At 40.9% G+C, this 21,038-nt stretch overlaps 1 protein-coding gene across 4 annotated transcripts in view; it reads left to right on the top strand.

Annotated features, from left to right (window-relative positions):
* Positions 1–21,038, top strand: part of ZNF385B (zinc finger protein 385B) — a 299,082-nt gene that overhangs the window by 242,416 nt on the left and 35,628 nt on the right. The window lies entirely within an intron of this gene.

The following is a 21,038-nucleotide window of genomic DNA, read 5'->3' as shown; positions in this document are numbered from 1 at the left end:
AATATTTAGACCAGTGGATACTCATGTATGAGAAAAATAAAAATTACACATAAGGTGTAACTAATTTTCTCTCTCCTATGAAGGGCACCCACTGCTCTGGACCAGTAGATCAGAATATTGCTGATTAAAATTCAATTGGTAGATGTCAAATCTTCCATTCAATTAATCATATATTCTACAGTGGTTTCAGTAATGTTTTCTACCAGTTTACTACAATTTCAGCTTTAAATGTAGTCTCCTGACATCAGCGTATGGTGTTGCAGCTGTCCAGCAAAGAGAGTCTGAAGTCAAAGGAGGAAGGATTTTAAAAAGTCTGAGCCATCTCCATTGTGGTGGAATGAGCATATTTAGTGTATGAATCATGTTCAAACCTGTGGATGCCCTTTATTATGAGAAATAAAAATTGCAGGTTAAAGACATTCATTTTCTCTTTCACTATATTTATCATGATTTAGAGAGATGCAGTTTCCTGACTGAAATATTCTACTGCGGCCAAGCTTCGGATTCTTTTATGTAGTTTAAAAAAGAAATGTTTAGGATAATGTCAAGAAAAGATGTATTTATGGACTTGAGACCCAGCTGGTTTTGTCTTGATTTTTTTTTTCTTTCTAACTTCTTGAAAAGAGACTGTTGGATCCTAACAAACATTTAGAGCAAACCTCTTCTTGTCAGTTACAGATTAGTCTGTCAGCATGTGTGGAAAAATATACATCTTCAAGATAGCCTGTCCTCTTATCCTGAATCCGACTTACAAGAAGTCAGGCAAATTGAGCCTTAACATGATGCACACTCTTATGTTTGGCTTTTATTTGTTTTCTCTTTCAAAAACTCACTATCAAATGAAAATTTTAATAGAAAAAACTAAATATGTATTTTAATTAAAAACTATTACTTCAAGTATACCGGTTTTACCATGCCAATGGTGACAACTGGTGGTATAAGTAATAGAATCCATACTGCACAAAGTGGCAATTTTTCTGTAGAAGTCCTTGCTTCGCTATAGTAAATCCAAATTAATGCCACATGCCTTGTTCTGCTCAATCAAACCTGTTCACATTTGTTCCAAAAAAGTAATACTTGAATAGCAGATAGTAGATTTAGAGTTACATGCTACTGACAAGTCAAGTTATGGTGGAAAACTAATGAATATCACCGTTCTAATACCATCAGTTGTGCGTATAGACTCTGCAGGAACAATCAGGTAGTTAGACCTCTCTTGTGTATACAATATTAGGATTTCTGATATCAAACATATGGTAAGTGGAAGCATCAGGTGAATAGATAACTTATAAAGTAGTCAGCTTGACAAAACCTAAATAATAATATGCATTCGCTCAGAGAAGTGGACAGCCAATCAAAGGTACCCAGTCCTAACTAGTTAGTAATAGAATGTTAGATACCCTTAAACAAGGAGCAAAGTCAAAAGACAGATATTGCACTTACAGATTGATTTTATTAAATGCTGAACTGAAAGCATAAAAGACCACTTCACTTCTTTCAACACAGAGATGGTTTAAAAATTGATCTTTATGGTTAATTTTGACCATCATATGCCAAAGCCCATGAATTTCTATTAGAAGAGCATGAATTTCATGCACGTTCATTTAGATTTTAATAAGTCGTCATTGTTGGCCATCTTTCAAATCTGAGAATAGGCAGATGTGTGAGTATATGCCTAAGGGCTCACAGGAAAAGTTCAAAGAGCTCCATGACACAGTGGAGAGAAAAATTACATTTTTGAATGAATCATATTTAGATTCACAGAAGCCCACACAAGTGTCTGTGGGAAATCCACAAGTGCGCCAGATACTGCGTATAGTCAGTGTATATGTAGTAATAGTGAAATAATTGTATATAACATTCCCTTTGGTATTACTAAATGCTAATGTCTTATAATTGCACTAATTTACATTTTGATATAAGAACTTAAATGATGGAGATTGACACATTCTTCAATAACATTTCTAAATCGGAAAGAGATTGAGTTGATATAAAAATAACGAGGAGTCCTTGTGGCACCTTAGAGACTAACAAATTTATTTGGGCATAAGCTTTCGTGGGCTATAACCCACTTCATCAGATGCATGGAGTGGAAAAGACAGTAAGCAGGAATAAATACACAGCACATGAAAAGGGGGGTGTTGCCTTGCGGGGGGGGGGGGGTGTCAGTGCTAACGAGGCCAATTCAATTAGGGTGGATGTGGCCCATTCTCAACAGTTGACAAGAAAGGTTTCAGAGTAGCAGCCGTGTTAGTCTGTATCCGCAAAAAGAACAGGAGTACTTGTGGCACCTTAGTGACTAACAAATTTATTAGGGGTGAATATCAACAGAGGGAAAATTACTTTGTGTAGTGTTAATGAGGCCAATTCAATCAAAGTGGATGTGGCCCATTTGCAGCAGTTGACAAGAAGGTGTGAGTATCAACAGAGGGTGGTGTAGAAAATATAGAAGGCAGAGTTGAAATGTAAACAGCTGAACGCCATAGCTGATGTATCTCAACAAGTAAAATATATTGGAGAAGACACTGTGCATCACAATTCAATGTGATTGTGCCCAATTTTAAGTGCCAGCATAGCCTCCTTTGTCTTTCTCTCCATACTCTCAGCAGTACACAATGTTGGAAGGCAAAAAGCTACAATTTTATTTACACAACACAAAGATATGCAAATATACAAGCACCGATAATAAACAATTCCCAAATGAACTGTTACAAATTAACACTAGTCAGCAGAGCCGTCCCTTGGGTAGGGTGAATTGAGGCAACCCCTCCAGGCCCCGTACTTTGGGGGGTCCCGCAGGCCGGTACAATTGGTGGGTGCAGTCGGTTCCAGAAGAGACGAATCAGTCACTTCCACCCCAGGCCCCGCACTCTCCCTACAGACGGCCCTGCTAGTCAGCTTGCCAGTGGGCAAAGCAATTCACTCTAGGAACAACATGTCTTTTCCATCTGAATAGTACCAAATTCATTCATAGTTTTGTCATTTCATATTTTATATGCAGTGATGAGTGCATATTACAAAGATATGCTCACACATTAGTAAAGTTGCTCTCTTTAATTTTTCTTAAAGAAATCTCAAGGTGCAAAAATTAATGTTTCCACAAAAATGTTAACTCAGTCACATTGCCCAGTGGGTCTGATTCACCACGTGTTAGTCCAGGTTACACTCAGGGCCAGCTCTAGGATTTTTGCCGCCCCAAGTAAAAACAATTTTGGCCATGCCCCTCCCGTTTTTTTCTTACCCCACCCCCGGCCCCTTTCTCAAATCCCCAGCCCTGCCTCCTCCCCCCCAGGCTCTCAAGCCTAGGAGGGAGGGAGGGAGAGGGAGAAGCAGCGCCTGCGCCACGGCCACTCGGGGTCTCCCCCTCCCTCCCAGGCTCTCAAACCTGGGAGGGAGGGGGAGATCCCAAGCGGCCACGGTGCGCGAATCAGCTGTTTCGCGCGCCGCAGCCGCTCGGGGTTTCCCCTCCCTCCCAGGTTTGAGAGCCTGGGAGGGAGGGGGAGCAGCGGCGCCTGAGCGGCAGAAGCAGAGGTGAGTTAGGGCGGCCGGGGCACATTTTTAGGGGCGGCATGGCACGTGCCAGAATGCCGCCCCTAAAAATATGCCACCCTAAGCACCAGCTTGTTTTGCTGGTGCCTAGAGCCGGCCCTGGTTACACTGACAGCTCTCCACAGAGCTACACTAACATAAAACATGAGAGAATCAGGTCCTTTCTGTGTATTTTTGGTAGATATTTTAAAACATACAAAGTAATCTATTAAGTTACGCATTGAGAGACTGATTTTCAGAAGTGCTGCACACTCAGCTGCGCACTATAGTTGCTCAGCATCTGTAAAATAAAACCAGACCTCTAGCAAATAAAATAGAAGGATAAAATGTTATGTATGTTCAGTATGACCAAGTTAATGTTGCTGAAAGAATCTTATCTTTCAAATTTCTTGACTTGAAGTTTAACTGTGCAGTGCTAATGTCAAAATAACATTAGTTTCCTTAGCTCTGATAACTGACAGCAGAGCTCAAATAACCTAATGAAAGTGCTTTAAGTGAGACCTGGTTCAAAGCACCTTCTTTCTACACACACGTCACACTAACCCAGGGCTTAGACCCCAGGCCCCTGGGGATAGAGGGTCTGAGTCTGCATCAAGCCTGCACCCAGAGTTCAAGCCCTATCACTTTGCAGTGTAGACACAAGCCCACAGGACTAGTGCTCTGGGAATCCACCAAAAATTTTCCACAATCCCATGGCTCGACTTTGTGTACTCTGGACAGTCAAGTTTTCCCACACTGCACCGTTAACAAAGGGCTAGAGTGGCCATATTTGGGGAGGGTGCTAGGAAGTTTGGGGCACAGGTGGTTGGACTCAAGCCCACATAATGCAGTGTAGATGCTGGAGCCCCAGATTGGGACCTATGATTCCACAATTCCTAATCTGGGATTGCAAATGAGTGTGGATGCTCCTAAATTAACAAACCCAGAGTCTGCTAACTCAAGTTCTACTAACCCACAGCTTACATTGCAGTGTAGATAAACCCTCCTCCCGCATGAGGTCCCGGACCCCAGGATCCAGCCTGTGCCCGAACATCTACCCCACCATTTTACAGTCCCACAGCCTGGGCCCTGCAAGCCCGAGTCAGCTGACACAGGCCAGCCATGGGTGTTTAATTGTGATGTATACATACCCTTAGAGTCCTGGGTGGGATTGTACTCAGGGTGGCTAGCCTGTTCTGCCCACCCCCACCACCACAGCTACACTTCTATTTTTAGCATGCTAGTTTGATCAAAGTAACTGTGTGGATATACAAACAAGGTAGAAATTACACTTCCAGCTCAAAGTGTAGATTTATTCTTAGTTTGAGCTACCTTCACAGGTGGACACAGAAAGTAAATTAGCTGACTAGGGGATAGGAAGGCACAGGTTAGAACAGCCAGAAAAAGACCATTTTCTGCTTCTTAAGCTGTTTTGGACCTCATTCCTGCACACGCTCACAGATGTGATTATTTTCACTACTTTCCTGTCACTGGTAGCAAAGTTTAGCCTGGGCATAAGTGTTTGCAGGACTGGGGGCTCATCTAGCTGTGCATACATGCACAGTATGATCCCTGACTCACTAAATTATAAATCCCAGAACTTTCTGTGGAATGCTCAAAAGAAAATATGCTGAGGTGGAGTGCAATCAAATGACCCTTTTAACTTCTTGTAGTTAACCACTGGTGTTCTCAGGCTTTTAGTCACCATGTATCCTGTAGCTAAATGGAAATCTTAGCACATGATTCTGTATGTGTGGTTAGCCCTTATCTGGATGTTTCTGCAGGCAAGAAATCCGCTCTGAATGCTGTTAGTGCTCTTTGCAGGCCCCTCAATTTCATCCTGCTTTATACTTTTGCCACATTTTGATTTGACCTCTTGTTGAAGTGCATTGCAATGAGCTATAAACCGGCTCAGTTAGAGTACCAATGCCAAAATGTCTAGTGCCTTGGCACCTGCTTTAGTCTGACATTGTGGGGCTTTATACTGATGGTGATGGTTGTGATCATTCATCAAATAGGGAAAGAGTGATGGTCTAACAGTATAATTGCATCAGTTAATGTTTAGCTGAATGTCAACTTTATTTCAGTGCCTATCACTGTGTCAATGAATCTCAGCCGTTCCATAGACATACAGGGTAGTATATAATATGTCCAGATATCTGGAAAATGAACAAATTCAGCCTATTTTCCCCTGTGACAGTAGCTAGCATGGAAGAGGCTAAAGTCCAATGGGCAACTAATTATCTTTGCTTTTTTTAAAGGGTGGATTTTGGTGCTATTAAAGAGGAAGAATTGACAGGATTTAGTGAGAAGACTGCATATGGGGGTAAAAGGAGAGAGAAGAATGGAAGATGACACCAAGATTATGAGCCTGGGAGACAGGAAGGTCAGTAGAGTTGTCAATGGTGACAGAAAAGGGAGGTGGTGGAGAGGGACTAGAGGGAAAATAAGAAATTCAGTTTAGGAGAGTCTGCATCTGAGATGGTGGTGAGGCAACCTAGAGATACATTAGAGATACAGTTGATGCTACACTGGACATAGATGGAGGTTTCAGAGAAGGGGAGCGAGATCTGAGAATCATGTGGATGGAGGTGGCAGCTGATGAGATGGTTGAGCACATGGAGTAGGTAAGATTTCCAAGGGAAAATACAGAGAGAGAAAGTAGGGGGTGAGGTATGGGGACAGATATGGGAAGAGAAAGATGAGGAGCCACTGAAAGAGATGTTGGATGATTGAGCTGCAAGGTAGGAAAAGAACCAACAGTCATGGGAAATAAGAGAGGAGAGGAATCGGAGAATGAAAGATGATGAATAGTGGAAACTTGTAGAGACCTCAAGAACAATAAGAATAGAGAAGCATCCCTTTATAGCTAGGAAGAGATTATTACTGACAGTGGTCAGTTTTGGTGGATGGCCATCCACACACTGCTAGATTTATCAGAAGCATTTAACACAGGTGATCACAAGGCATTACTAATCAACCTAACAGAGGTGGATTGACTTGCATTGTGCTGACTCCAATCCTTTCTCTTGGATTGATCTCAGGTATGTAATGGATAGCTACTCCTCTGCCTTAAATGCCTTACCTGTGGGGTCACATAATGCTCAATCCTATTCCCCACTTTTAGGCTATATTTTGAATAGGATAGAACTCCACAAGTAAATGGTTTGTGGCAGTTAATAGGAACTGGGCATTCAAATCTCCTTGGTGGCTTTGAAAATCCAACCCTAAATCTCTTGAGATTGTAGGATGCCATGGATTTAATACCAGAAATATGTAGCTTATGCCCACTTCTGCATTTCCTTCACTGAGCACCAAGTCTCCCAACTCTTCAGGTATCTGAACAATATTAGTATGGGTGAAAGGACATGGCTGAAAGTTATTTTAGCCAATATAAAGTTTATGCAATCTGTAAAATGAAATGTTCTGAGAACATTTCTCCGTGCTTTGAGGGCATCAACCCTCTGATCATCAAGGTGATATATGCGGTCTGTGATTCATTCTCAGCCCCTCACTGAGACTGAGCACCAAAGTCTCATGGGTCAAAAATACCTTCTTGTCTGATCTTAACCTCAATATCCTGATGCATGATTTTATCATTTCCAGGCTCAGCTTCTGCAACATGCAGTGGCTGGGACTGAAAGTGAATAACTCAAAGAAACTCCAGGTGGAACAAAATGCAGCAGCCCTTTTTATAATGATCCTGGGGCATCATAACCCATCACTTAGTGTTCCCCACACTACAGTATCCTTGTTGTGAAATTCTGGATCCCATATAAAGCCCTGCTCTTAGTTATTCAAACCCTAAATGAATTGAGTGCTAAATATCTTTGAGAGCACCATTTTCTCTGTGACCAAAGCCAATCTGGAGAGCTGCATTCCTCAGGAACTCTTGTTGGCAGTGCCTAGTGTGGAACATGTACATGAAGGGGATCAAGCCATCTCTGCAGCTATGGGATTTGCTTCTACAGAATATTAGAATAACCATAGACCTCTTCATCATCAAATCAAAATGTAAACTTATCCGTTAATCGAGCTTATTCTTCCCACATTAACTTCTGCAAGATAGCAAACAATACATTACTAAGTTAAGCCTTCCAAATGGACATTATCTCAGCAATGAAAGGCCAATGGGAAAATGGTGTGGAGACTCCACACTGGGGCACATGGAACAATGGCCTCCTCAGAAAAATGAAATCGTAAATTTAAAGTAAAATGCATTTACTGTTCTCTGAGTTTAATGCACAATTCTCAGCTTCTCACAGAAAAACAGTTTTTACAAATAAGGAATGCACGTGGAACAGCTGCTATAGTGCCCCAGCCTGTATTGTGCATGCTCCAGTAGAGGTGGCCAAAGCAAGCAGCGGGATTGCATTGGGAGACCTGAAAGGCAGAAATGAGAACCCACGTAAAATTGAGATAGAGCCAGCATGTGAGTGTTTTGAAAGTGCTTTTTTTCCTCTCTCAAAATTCTAATAGTGATCTCATATTATGGCATGCCCGGATGGATAGATAGGCTTTCATAAAAAATGCTTTGATATTTAGTATATATTGTCTGGTTTGTTGTTATTAATCAGTTGCATTACAGTAGCTCTCAGTCAAGCCAGCAGCCTGCTCAAATTGGCTGGATCCTCTGTGTCATCCAGCAGAGGGCCAAGTAGCAATGGGGAAAGGGAGAAAAAAATCACAACTTCCTATCCCACCCGGGCTCGCTTTCTGTCTGCTCTTGGCTGATTCTTCTTCTTTATTCTGGCCACCAGACCAGTCTACGGCTTCTCCCACCAGCTGCCATGTGGCACTAGTCCCCATACCAGCTGTAGAACCTTAGCCAGATTGTCCCTGAGACAGCTATGCTATTAGAAGTGTCTGAAAATTCAACATGCAGCCACAACAGAAGAGAAAGTCACAGCTGCAAAGGCATCTGTTTGGCTTCTGCAAAGCATCATGCTTCTTTTTCTTCTTACATAAGGGTCTTCGGTTTATGGTCAAATAATTTTTCTGCTCTCTTGTCCTCTTCACTTTGTGTTGTTTCTTCACTGGAAGTGTTGGAGCCAGGGCACTGTGAAAGCACTGAGTGCAAGATCTATTCCCTTACATTGCCTCGGTCAATTCTCCTTCCTCCCCCTGCCCCACTAGCCCCTCCCCCCCCAACAAACAGGCTCACGAGTCCATTCTTTATGTACATGTGTCCAATCATCTTCCTTTTAAAATCTGAACTTTACCAGTTATTGATCACCTATAAAGCAAAGATGTGTGTGTTTGCTTCCTCCCCACACACATACACCATCTCTTGGGGCAAGGTCTTTGGCTGCTCAACAAGCGCTAGCTCCAGTTTGTCTTTAGAGAGAGTAATAATTTCACAATTAAAAGCTAACTTGATTTCTGTGAAATATGGCAGTATAATGAGTATCAAGGTAGTTCAGTAGCATTTTGTGGTGTCAACTAAGAGGGACTCGATTCAGGAAAGAAAACAAATTTTACAAGCAACTCAGAGAAGGCAGATTTTATTGCAGGGCGACAAATCCAGGCCCTCAGAGATGCTGAAGGCCACATTAGAATTGAATTCAGTAATAGCAGATTAATTAAAAAGATACCATGATGATAATTGTTTTGTTTTTTAAGTATAAGTAGCCAAAAGGCAAGTTTTTGAAGTTTAAATAAAGGTTACTGGATAAATTGTAACTTGGTAAGTTTGAATGACTAGCTGGTGCTGTCAAAAAAAATAACACAAGAGAATCAATAACATCAAATAGAAATCTACAAAACTATAGCCTGCTTTTGTCAAACATTTTACATTTTCCATATAAATAAGACTATTTATATTGATTCTTTGGGTTTCGAGGCAGTGAAGCAGATAGGAGGTAATTAAAAGCATAAATCTCAGGAGCTTTGTGAAGGTAATTCTCAGCTTTGTAGACAGAGCTGACAAAATGATGAACATTTTTAGCTTCAACATGACAGAAATATTGCGTGATTACAGGGTGCAGGGACATAATGTGCTGAAAGTTCTGTTCAATAGCAGCTATTGAATAAAGCTTCTAACTAAGTTCAGTCGGATTTTTAAAACGTAGCACTTACTTATTAAGGGTCTGATTTGCACTGTTTCTCCCTGTTCTTTCCATGTTCTTTTCAATAAGACCCTATTTTAAGTTAATATTTGGGGGAACCAGGCTTTAAATAGAATTACTTTATTTTCCAACAATTAACATTGTGAAATCAGAATTTAAACAATATTTAATGTATAGCTGCATTGTAACTTAAGTTACACTTTAACTTTGAATTTTTCCTCAACTCAGCCTTTAAGTAATTTCAGGGAAATTACTTAATCTGGAAGATTCTTTTTAAATTCTGGTTTACTGTTTGACAAACAAATTTAGTGGAGATTATATAGAAAATAGTTTTATTCTGAAATCCCCAATAATATATGAACACTCAAATGTACATGCTGTTATAAAGTGATAGTTTTTATATTTTACCAAACATTCTATGTAATCAAATATTTTGTGGGCAATTTACTATTTTATGGAAGCAAGTTTGATAGCTCATGATGTGGAGTGAATTAAAATGTGAATTCATGTGGGATGTTAACGCTTCACTACAACTCTCAGCCTGTAAAATTAAGCATGTGTGTAAGTGTGTGACTAGTCTCAATGACTTCAATGGGACTACTTGCATGTTTCAAGTTAAGCACATGAGTAAGCAGTTGCAGGATCAGAACCTAGAAAAACTTAATCCAATCTTGATACATAAATGTGATTACATGGGCTTTAAAGGCATTGCACTCGCACCAGGGCAGTGTTTGGCCTGAAATATCTGCATATTTTGCTGTCATGATGCAAAAAAAAAAAAAAAAAAAAATAGGATTTAACAATCTATGTTTCTGTAATACTGGGTTTCCTGCTTTATGTAAAAAAGCAAGATGGGTGTCCATGTGTGAAGGGGTTCTACTCACGGCAGGTTCGCCTCCTTGTAGCTGGGTCTGGGAATTAGCTTTTGCTCTATCCGGTACACCCTTCCATCGGTTGCTCGCATTGTGTCCCCCCCCCCCCCCCCCCCATGACTTGGCACACTCCCATTTTGTGACTCAACTCTCTGGCCAGGTTATTATATAGTCCTCCTCCTTTTGGGGTAATAACATCCTGTCTCACACATGTCCAGATTCTCTCATACCGTCTTCCATTCCAAGTCTCCAGGTCCTGTGCCACTTTCTAGTGATGGGTAGAGGAACCCAGGCCTGCCCACTGTTCTGGGTTCCAGCCCAGGGACCCTATGATTAGCAACCTACGTCTGCTCCGATCTAAAATCCTGTTGTTGTTTCCCTGGGCTCCTTCCTACCTCACATGTTTATCTCCTTGCCTATCTCTGGGTTTACTGCTGGAGAGTCCTCTGCTTTCCATGGCTACTTCATCCCTCTCAGCCTCTTGCCAGACTCTCTAGTACAGGGCAGGACCCCAGTGCTTTCTCTTCCCCTGGATTTCCTCCTTGTCCTTGGTCAAATCCCTTTCACTCTAGGAAATGGCAGCAGACCTCCTTCGCACAGCCCCTTCCTGCTTTCATTTCCTGGCCTTACACTCCAATCCCAGTTCCTCCCCCAGCTGGGCTTTGTCTGCAATTAGGTCTTATCAATCCCTGACTTCCTTCCAGGTGCAGCATATAAGGTAAATTGGCCCCTTTGGGCCCACATTAATTTGCTTAGTGCTCGTGTGGGTTGGATACCCCATGACACTGTGTGAGAACATTTGCAATCTCTACGTGCTTCTATGTGTATCCAGTATAAATGACTTCAACAATTATAAGTCAGAACAATTAAAAGCTCACAAAGAAGGTGCCAATTTCTTTGGTGGGCTACAATCCATCTCTCTTGTGGTTAAAGCACAAACCCCGGAGTCAGAAGATCTGAATTCTCTCCCCAGTCACTCCAGGTTGAGTTTGGGAGGTGCTGAGAACCCACTGCTCCCATTGGTTTAAACTGACATTGTGAGTGCTCAGCACTTCTGAAAATCATGCCCTTAATTTGCTTAGTTTCACACTTAAAATGAGAATTATAACTACATAATTGTTAGGGGTTTTCTGAGGCTTTATTAATTCTCAGACAAAAACTACATCAAGGTGGAATAAGGCATGAGAGTATGTCTCAATAATTAGGGGTAAAAAAATTACAGGGATACTGTAATTATTCCAAAACCAAGTACTGTGAACCCAGGAAATTTCAGCATTAAGGTTATACTTACAGGAAATCCAAACAAGTTAAAGTATTGAAATATTCACTGAAGGTATCAGAGCAACCTTAACTGTACTCTGCAGTGATACCATGCAATTACTATAAAACTATGATTAAGGCATTTCAGCGTTTACATTAGATGTTGACATGGCTTTTTAAGACATACAAGGTTTTGTTCACCCTCATGGTGACACTATAGGGCAGAGTTAAGGTTGTTCGGGTTTTTAATTGTGCCTTCAAGTTTCTAATCAGGAACTGACCCAGAACATCCAAAATCAGCTTAGAGTGTTGAATTGCTAGGGGACTTCCACTTAAATTGAACCTGATGAAGCAGAGCAATACATGCTCCTGCAGAAACAAGAACCTTCAGTTTAGGGAAATTTTGCTGCAGGTTGTCATTGAAAAGAACGGGAAGGCTAGCATGTCATTTATTTAGACTACATGTGACTGGCTGACACTACTGAGATAAATTCATTTAATTACTCTTTCATATATCAATGAGAGAGTCTCAAACTCATTTACCTGTAAACTGTGAAATTAATAGCTGACTATTTAAAATTTATTGTCAGACTTCAGTCATGACATAGTTTCCCATAAGTTATCCTTTGTTCTACAGTCTTACTTGGATTTAAAATGTTTCTTTAAGGTTATGCCATTACAAAGGAAATATCTGTGGTGTATCCTTATTATTTTAACAAATAAATTAAAATGAAAAAGTTATAGGTAAAGCAAAATATTTTACAATTAATAGGGTTACAATATAATATAAGATAGCATTCATGCTGTCATGGAAAGAATGTGTACATGTATTCCTTGTATAAAACAGGAAGATTTGTAGTACAGATGATGTATTGGATGCAAGCCGGCATGCAAACCAGTAGATTACATTCCACAATTTTAACATCCTGGTGTTTACATTTCAAACTGGATGTCTTCATAACTGGGAAATGAATATGTTAATTCTCAATTAACAATCAACTTCGGGTTTTAAATAAAAACTTAACATCTGGGAGTTTGTTTCTCTCCATGGGAAATGTTTTCAAAAGAAATAGCCTATCATAAACTGTTCATTAAAATCCAGTATACTTATAGATTCGAAGGCTGATTGATTTTTATTGTTGTTGTATTATAAAGCTTTCATTGCTTGCTTTGTCTTTTACTTACTATTCAGAGATGTTGAATGGCACTAAAAGGCCAGATTCATCAAAAGGATAATGAGCAGATACTTTATGGGGCACAGATTTGAAGAACAGTGGGGTATGTCTGGCATGCTTATTGGCATTTCAGTACCCGGAACATTCTTGGCTATTTCATAGCAATGTTGGTGTCTGAAAAGACAAACAAACAAATTTTTCACAAGTCCAAATCCTATAAAGACTTACACGCGCGCTTAACTTTATGCACTGAATCCCATGGAATTCAATGTGGCTTGCAGTGTGTAAAGTTAAGCACATATGTAAGTCTCTGAAGGATCTGGCCCAAGTCTGTAAGTGTTTCCAGTTCTTTTTGGCAATCTATGAAAGGTTTTCCCCATTGTTAGCCTCCAAATCTATTTTGTTTTAAAGTTGTTCATGTTCATTAAACTTTTAAATCACTAATTATTGTTTTTCTATCATTTATAGAGAAACATTGAACTTCTAAATTAAACAAATGTGAATTAGATGTTGGCAATAGAACAAGTCAGGAACTGGATTTCCTATTTCACAGGGAATTTTGCTGTTTAGATTCCTCCCCCCCCCCCCATTCAGAAACAGATTGAAAACCAAACAAATCAAAATCCCACAAAACAAAATTTAAAACAATCATTTCAGGTCAATCAAAACTTTTCATTTTGATAAAATGAAAATATTTTTTTCCAATTTCCACATTTTAAAACTTTAAAAATGTTTTTATATAAAACAATTAATTTCATTTGAAAAGTCATTTTGAAATGAGAAATCAAAATGTTTCATTCAAAATTTATTAAAATGGGACATTTTGCTATTATCCAAACACTGTTTTGTTTTTTCACAAGATTTCATTGAAATTGGCACATATTGAAACCTTTTCATTTTGATGAAAATATTTGTCCAAAAAAGTTTCAGTGGAAAATGTTCTCATCAGCTCTGTTTATAGTATGTTTTTATATCAAGTGCATTTTTATAGAAATATAGAATATAGGGCTGGCCTTCTGAAGACAGTTGGCCAAAATTTTCAAACTTGGGTGCATAAAGTTAGGCATCTAACTTATTTGGGAACCTAATTATTTACCATGATTTTCATAGGTGCTGAGCAACCACAGCTGCCTTTGATTTCAATGGAAAAGGTCGAGTATTAAGTCATTGCTCTTTGAACTATTTAGTTCCACTATCTGGAATTGTAACAAATAAGAACAACACTAATTCAGATTCTTCAGAATGAAAAAAAAGATGAGCGGCAAGTCAAGCATTTTCTTGAAGTCAATTAGCCTGCTGAACAGGCAGCTTGAACTTCAAGATATGATATTCATATACTTGTAAGCCCCGTTCCTATATTTTAAAGTGGCTGGTTCTAGATGACTGGAAACAGTAATTTTCTCATTCAAACTGGTACCATTTCAGCCCCCTAGCACACTGCTTTTAAGTAGCATTATCCAATCAGACTGTATTTCCTCTTTCTAGGAATACGAAAGGTCCTATCCATTAGCTAACTACTAAAATCTGAGTTAGGCTTTTGAAATATTTTCTCTTATCCTACTATACTAGGTATGACATTCTGCTTTTTAAATGAACATTAAAAAGTGCTTATGTAAACCAATGTAAACTTGCCACTTTTAACCACATTTTACAATTGCATTTAAAACTATATTTTTATCTTCCTAAAAACAGATAATTTCTCCTCCTAAGATGTTCACTGTTGCATTCATGGGTCCAAAATCTGCCCTCAATCATACGCATAGTTGTCATTGACTTTAACGAGAGCTGCCTGCATACACTCAAGCAGAATCTGGAACATAGGAATTAAGTATATAAAATACTCTACTTATAGATGAGGGAGTAGAACCTTCTCGATACTTTTCCTTTTTGAAAAGGGATTTTAAAGTATGAGGTATATTTATAGCTTGATGTATAGCATTGGATAATGACTTTTGGCACATTGTTTTCTGGGTTTCATTCGGAGAGTGAAGTAACATATCTATTAAGCATCTTTTCAACATTGCTGTATATTTTGAGATTATCATTTACTTACCAAGCTCTCCCTACCAGTATATAGCCCAGTCCTGCAGTCCTTACACACACAATTTCCACTGGAGTCAATGGAAATTTTGCATGAGTAAGAAAAGCAATATCAGGTCTCAAATTTAAAGTGCAGGACAAGATGTTTTATTAACAATAACTGTGACAAATATTGATCTCACTTTATAGTACACAATGCGGTGTCTAGTGTATTTGTAATTTTCAGGTGAAACTTTCATGCTAAAATATGAATATAAATTGCTCATTAAATACATAGAGTCCTGGAGCCCAAGTCATTGTTACAAAAAGCTCTTCAATGCAATCAAAGCACCATGTTCCATTTTATTCTGGAGGGTTGTGGGACGTGTTACAGACAGCTCATGAAGGAGTCCGCACTCCTTGTGTGCCGTGGGACTTCCCCTGTGCCCCAGTATGTGGCAAGAAGAGCAGAAGAGAAAAGTGATGGGGTGATTGCTCTGAGATTAAGTGGCTCTACTATCCCAGGGATTCTCAACCTTTTTTTCTTTCTGAGCCTGCCCTCTTCCCTCCCACCCCCCCAACTATAAAAACTCCACAGCCCACCTGTGCCACAACAACTGTTTTTCTGCATATAAAAGCCAGGGCCAGCATTAGGGGCTAGCATGCAGCGCGGTTACCTGGGGCCACACACCACAGGGGTCCCTGCGAAGCTAAGTTGCTCAGGCTTTTGCTTCAGCCCTGGCTGGTGGGGCTTGGAGCCCCAGGAGGTGGAGCTTCAGCTTTCTGCCCTGGGCCCAAGCAAGTCTAATATCGGCCCTTCTTGGCGGACCCCCTGAAACCTGCTCGCAGCCCCCCAGGGTGTCGCAGACCTTTGGTTGAAAACCACTGCACTTTCCACATGCTCCTTCCCCCAGAGGTGGGAATGCAGCAGTCATGAGGAACATGAAGTAGCAACTACCAAGTAGCAAGGAAAGGAGGAGCCAGTCCTCCACTCCAACTCCCATAGACCTCCCCAACTTACAAGTTTTCCCATGTTAATTGCCTTCCAAAGATTCACTTGGGCCCAGGATTTGTCCATACGACTTTTATGAAAAATTTGCTGGTAGCACTGCCTATGATTAAGGTTGCCTGACATGTCCCATTATAAGACCCTGTTTTCAGTTGCTTAAACTTTGCCTAATTTTAACCATTTCAAGCGGAAATATCTATGCCAGTCTGCATGCATGCATGTATAATTGTTTTTAAATTTCAGCTGTTTCTGAGAACAACAATAGAGGAAAATGTATTGTTTTACCCAAGTTAAAAATGCTGGTGATCTTTTCTTTAAACCGGTCTTGCACCTTGATGCATGGTGTTGAGACTTGAAATTTGCTAGATATGTGAACTTTGTGTTAGGGATGTGCCTTTTGCTGTCCCCATGAAAATCTCCCCAAATTTGGGCAAGTTATAAACATTTGAAAAATCCTGGGTCAGGCAAGCTTCACTTTTAGCAGGTAACAGATTTGAATTTGCATTCTCCCTGAGCATGCACAAGCCTCTCACAGCTCCTAGTGCTGATCAGACTGCACATGGCCATCACCAATGAGTGAATGAATGTGTGCCAGCCCAAGACTACAAGGGGCAAAGCTGGATTTTCTGTGTAATTTCTTCTCCCAGCTGCTCAGGCCAAGGGAGGCCAGGCACTAAAACTGGGAGCAGGGAGCCTGCCCTTCCTGTGCTTTGAAAGATATCCCTTCCCCTCCCCACAAGCAGGTACCAAAACAGTTTGAAGGAAGAAGCTCTTTGATTAAGTGCATGGGGTAACAAGGCGTCTGATGGGACTGTGATGGGATGGCGGGAATGACTGGGAAAAATACTCGGGGGGTGATAGAGTTGGGGTGGCTGGGAATGGGGAGCCGTGGGGGGTAATGGGAGGCCAGAACTGGTTGAGTAAGCAGATTTGCCTGGGAATATGGGGTCAGGGAAGAAGGATGGAACTGGTTGGATGAGAAAACTGGGAGTTGAGGGAAATGGTGGGGACTGGGCTCAAGTTGGATGGGAGGATAACCCTGAGATCAGACAAGGAGTTCAGGGGTGGGGGTGAGAATGGGATTGGGAACCAGTGGGTGGAGAAATGGGAATGGCGTGGGGGAGGGGAGACCAGACAGACAAGGCGCTGGGATACAGGGGAAGAACTGGAACTGGCTGGGCTAAAGAGACTGGGAAAAGGAACTGGGGCAGGAAAACAGATTCAGTGAGCAGCCTGGGGGGGCGGGAGGAGAGGGGATGGGACTAGGTCTGGGAACCAGTGCGGGGGAGGGTGGAGAGAGCTTGGAAGTAGGAGTGGGAAACTGGGACTGGCTGGACAGGAAGACTAGGAGACAAGAATTTGGGGTTGGAGGGGGGCTAGGGCATGGAGAAGAGGATTTGGGGATAGACTGGGACCTGGACAGGCAGCCTGCAAAAGGGGGTCAAGTTTGGGGGGAATATGCAGAAGTGTTTGTGCCCACTAGAGAATACTCCCCTCAAGAGCCTGGAATGGAACCTAGGAGAAGTCCTGGTTTAAGTGGCATGCCCATCATTCCATAGAACTCTGTCAGAGGCAGGGATAGGATCCAATTCTCCAGAGCAGCATTCAGCTACCTTAACCATAAGACAGACCTTTCTCTTCCTGCATCCCCTGTCTCATTCACCTACACACCTTCCAACTTCTGCAGCACATGAGGCAGGGGCCCATAGAAAACAGCCTCTTTCACTTCACAGTCCTAAAATTAATCCACAGAACAGGTCTATTGTCTGCACTGAGTGAACAGGGGTTCTGTGGAAAAAACAGTATGTGATCACATAAAGACTGTATCATATTCCATATGCACGTAGGGGCCAAATTAATGTTGCACAGCCAACCTTAATTATTGCATTTCCTAACTCTTGATGCTGCTTGACTTTGTAACCTTAACAATGGTAATGTGCAGTGTTTTCCCCAGAAATTAAAATGGGGGGGAGTGTTCAAAAATACAGGGCACGGGTGAGGACCGATGAGGGGTGAGACTACTAAGGCGAAGGTGGGCTATATGGCACCATAGTAACAACTGAAAAATGTTTCACAACCATTTTATTAGGTTTAACTCATGGTTTTTAAATCATCACACCAATTAAAGTTAGCTACACAAGCCTACTATGAAGCACTATATCTACATCTTTCTTGGTTTCTTGTTGTAATTTTGCACAACTCTGTTAATCAACTTCTCGAATGCAGTGCATTTGGTTTGGGTGGCTTCTCATGTGTCCAGTACTTCCAGTCCTTCATGATATGCTCATGATCAGACAGAAGGCGACTTCCTTCAGAACACAAAATTCTATTCAATGAGGAAAAAGAACGCTCAACTGTAGCTGTTGTGACTGGGAGTAGAACGAGATGAATTCCTACTTCTTTCATCCCAGGAAACAGCACAAAAATAGGGTCAAACCACTAGTGATGATAAAGAAGAAGTTGAAGTCAAATCTTCATTCATTCATCGTATGATATTCCATCCTGTGTTCAAATTCTCTATTCTGTCCTGATCACATAGCAGCCCCATTGCAGGTAGTGCCTCTCTCCACTCAACTGTTCGTGTTTTAGAAGACAGGCATCTGTAAAGGCTACATAGAGGGTGATAGAGATGTAAGAATCAAATCTGTACTTTCCTTTTTCAGCTGGCTTAACAAACACTTCTTGTCCTCTTCATTTAAGGAGTTAATATAAGTGCCCTAATTAGTCAACTTCTGAACTGAAGTATTTGCTTCTTCCAGTTCGTTTTCAATGGATATCTCTCTGATTGATCCAAGTGTAGCTTACATTGCTGGACAGAGATCTACTACTGTTGTAGCAGATGCCTGGATGGCATTGTTTAATGACCCAAGTGGTTTCAACAGTAGACTTACAAGAAAGAATGGCGATTGTCTTCTCCAAACTTAGTAGCAAAAGTAGTCCACCAGCCTCACTACTTAGATCCGTCCCATCTTGGTAGCTACTTTCCAAAGCCAATAATAATGGTTGCAGTAATTTCAAGACAACAGCCAAGGATTGCTCATGAGAAAACCGGTGTGTTTGCCCAAGTTGGACTAATTTGAACTCAGTCTGTGTATCTTCTATATTTTCTAAGATGTTCAGTCCTTTTGGACTCTTGCTGAAAAAAGAGTATAATGAAGACATTAAATTTATAGCTTTTAAAATGTCCTTTGAAGATTCTGCCGCTCGTACTGGTGCTAGTTGGAGTAGATGGCCTCTGCAATGTGTATTGGAGAGATTAGGGTTACAATTTTCTCTGAGCAAAGTGTGTACTCAACTATGTCTTCTAGAGAAGTTTTGCAGCTCCATCAAATGCACAAGCAGCCATCTCTTTGGGGTTCAATTTACAAGCATTTAACTTTTCTAAGTTGTGGGTTGTCAGAGATGCAGCCGATGTGTCTTCTAGAAACTGAACATCTAGAAATTCATCTACTGGCCTACCACTGACATCAAGATAATGTATGCAGTGACTTAATACTAGATACCTATTTGCATCGGTGCATTCTTCAGCCATGTATGGACACTTTCTGAATGCAGTGAGAGAGTTCGTCACTTTTTCAACTGCTAAGTCTTTCACTGTTGCACTGCATGCTTCTAACCAGTGAGTTGAGTTCCTTGCAGAAAGATAGTGAGCATTTGCTGGTCTTGGTCAGAACCAGTGTCCAACTTCAGGATTAACAAATGACAATGCACTTAACAATGGCCTCCAGTTTGTAGTGTATGGTATCTGTTGCTTAAAGAGAGAGTATGTTGACAGCCGTGTTTGTTCGCCTAAACTGTGTTGTGACTCCAGCATTTTTAACAGCCTCATTAAGTATTTCTAAAATTGGCTTTAACAATGACTGGCTTATAAGGCTTTCTGCATGTTGATAAAGTCCACAGGATTGGTTTTTTGCAGCCTTTTCGCATAGTTTGTCAGCATTGGCTTTGCTGCTCAGTCTGGCAAACCAAGATCCCCCACTTTTACTATATAAATCCTTGCTATGCTCACATCTTGAATACTGAATTCAGTTCTGGTCACCTCATCTCAAAAAAAGAGATATTGGAGTTGGAAAAGGTACAGAGAAGGGCAACTAAAATGATTACGGGTATGGAACAGCTTCCATATGAGGAGAGATTAAAAAGACTGGGACTTTCCAGCTTGGAAAAGAGACTACTAAGGAGGGATATGATAGAGGTCTATAAAATCTTGACTCATGTGGAGAAAGTGAATCATTTCCTTCACATAACACAAGAACAAGGGATCACTCAATGAAATTAATAGATAGCAGGTTTAAAACAAACAAAAGGAAGTACTTCTTGACACAACACACAGTCAATCTGTGGAACTTTTTGCCCGGGGATGTTGTGAAGGCCAAAACTAGAACAGGGCACAAAAAAGAACTAGATAAATTCATGGAAGATATGTCCATCAATGGCTATTAGCGAGCATAGGCAGGGATGCAACACCATGCTCTAAGAGCCAGAAGCTGGGAGTGGACGATGAGGGATGGATCACTCAATAATTGCCCTATTCTATTAATTCCCTTTGAAGCACCCGGCATTGGCCACTGTTGGAAGACAGAGTACTGGGCTAGATGGACCATTGGTCTGATCCAATATGGCCATTCTTATGTTTTTATAATTAATTTTTACATAAGAATGTTTAATACAGAAACTCCCAACACCAGCCAAAATTGATCACTTGGGCAACACAGCTCTGACTGCTGGATACATAGGCAGAGTAAGTGAGTTCATGTAAATATAGTCTGGTCCTGAAGCCTTCCCCCCACCCCGGTTCATCACTAGCTTTCAGGGGAGAGCTCATTCAGACCTTGCTTACAAATCATGATTTGATAATGATAAGGTTGGCCAGCATTGCCTAAACAAATGTGCCAATGTTGTCAGAAAAAAAGCTGTGTAAAGAAGCTGGTCTTTGTTCATATTTTTCAAGCCTATTATACTTTTTCAGGTACAAGTATTTTATCATACACTTTATATGCTTTTAAAATGCGTATTAACGTTTCAGTTTCAATTCAAATTTCCAACCAATGACTAAACTGGCAACACTGCATGTAACTAGTTGACTGGGGGGGGGGGGGGGGGGGGG

Source organism: Trachemys scripta, chromosome 11 (genome assembly GCF_013100865.1).
Source record: "Trachemys scripta elegans isolate TJP31775 chromosome 11, CAS_Tse_1.0, whole genome shotgun sequence".
Classification (NCBI taxonomy): Eukaryota; Metazoa; Chordata; order Testudines; family Emydidae; genus Trachemys; species Trachemys scripta.
Note: the sequence above shows the minus strand (reverse complement) of the source record. Positions and strands in the feature narration are given on the sequence as shown.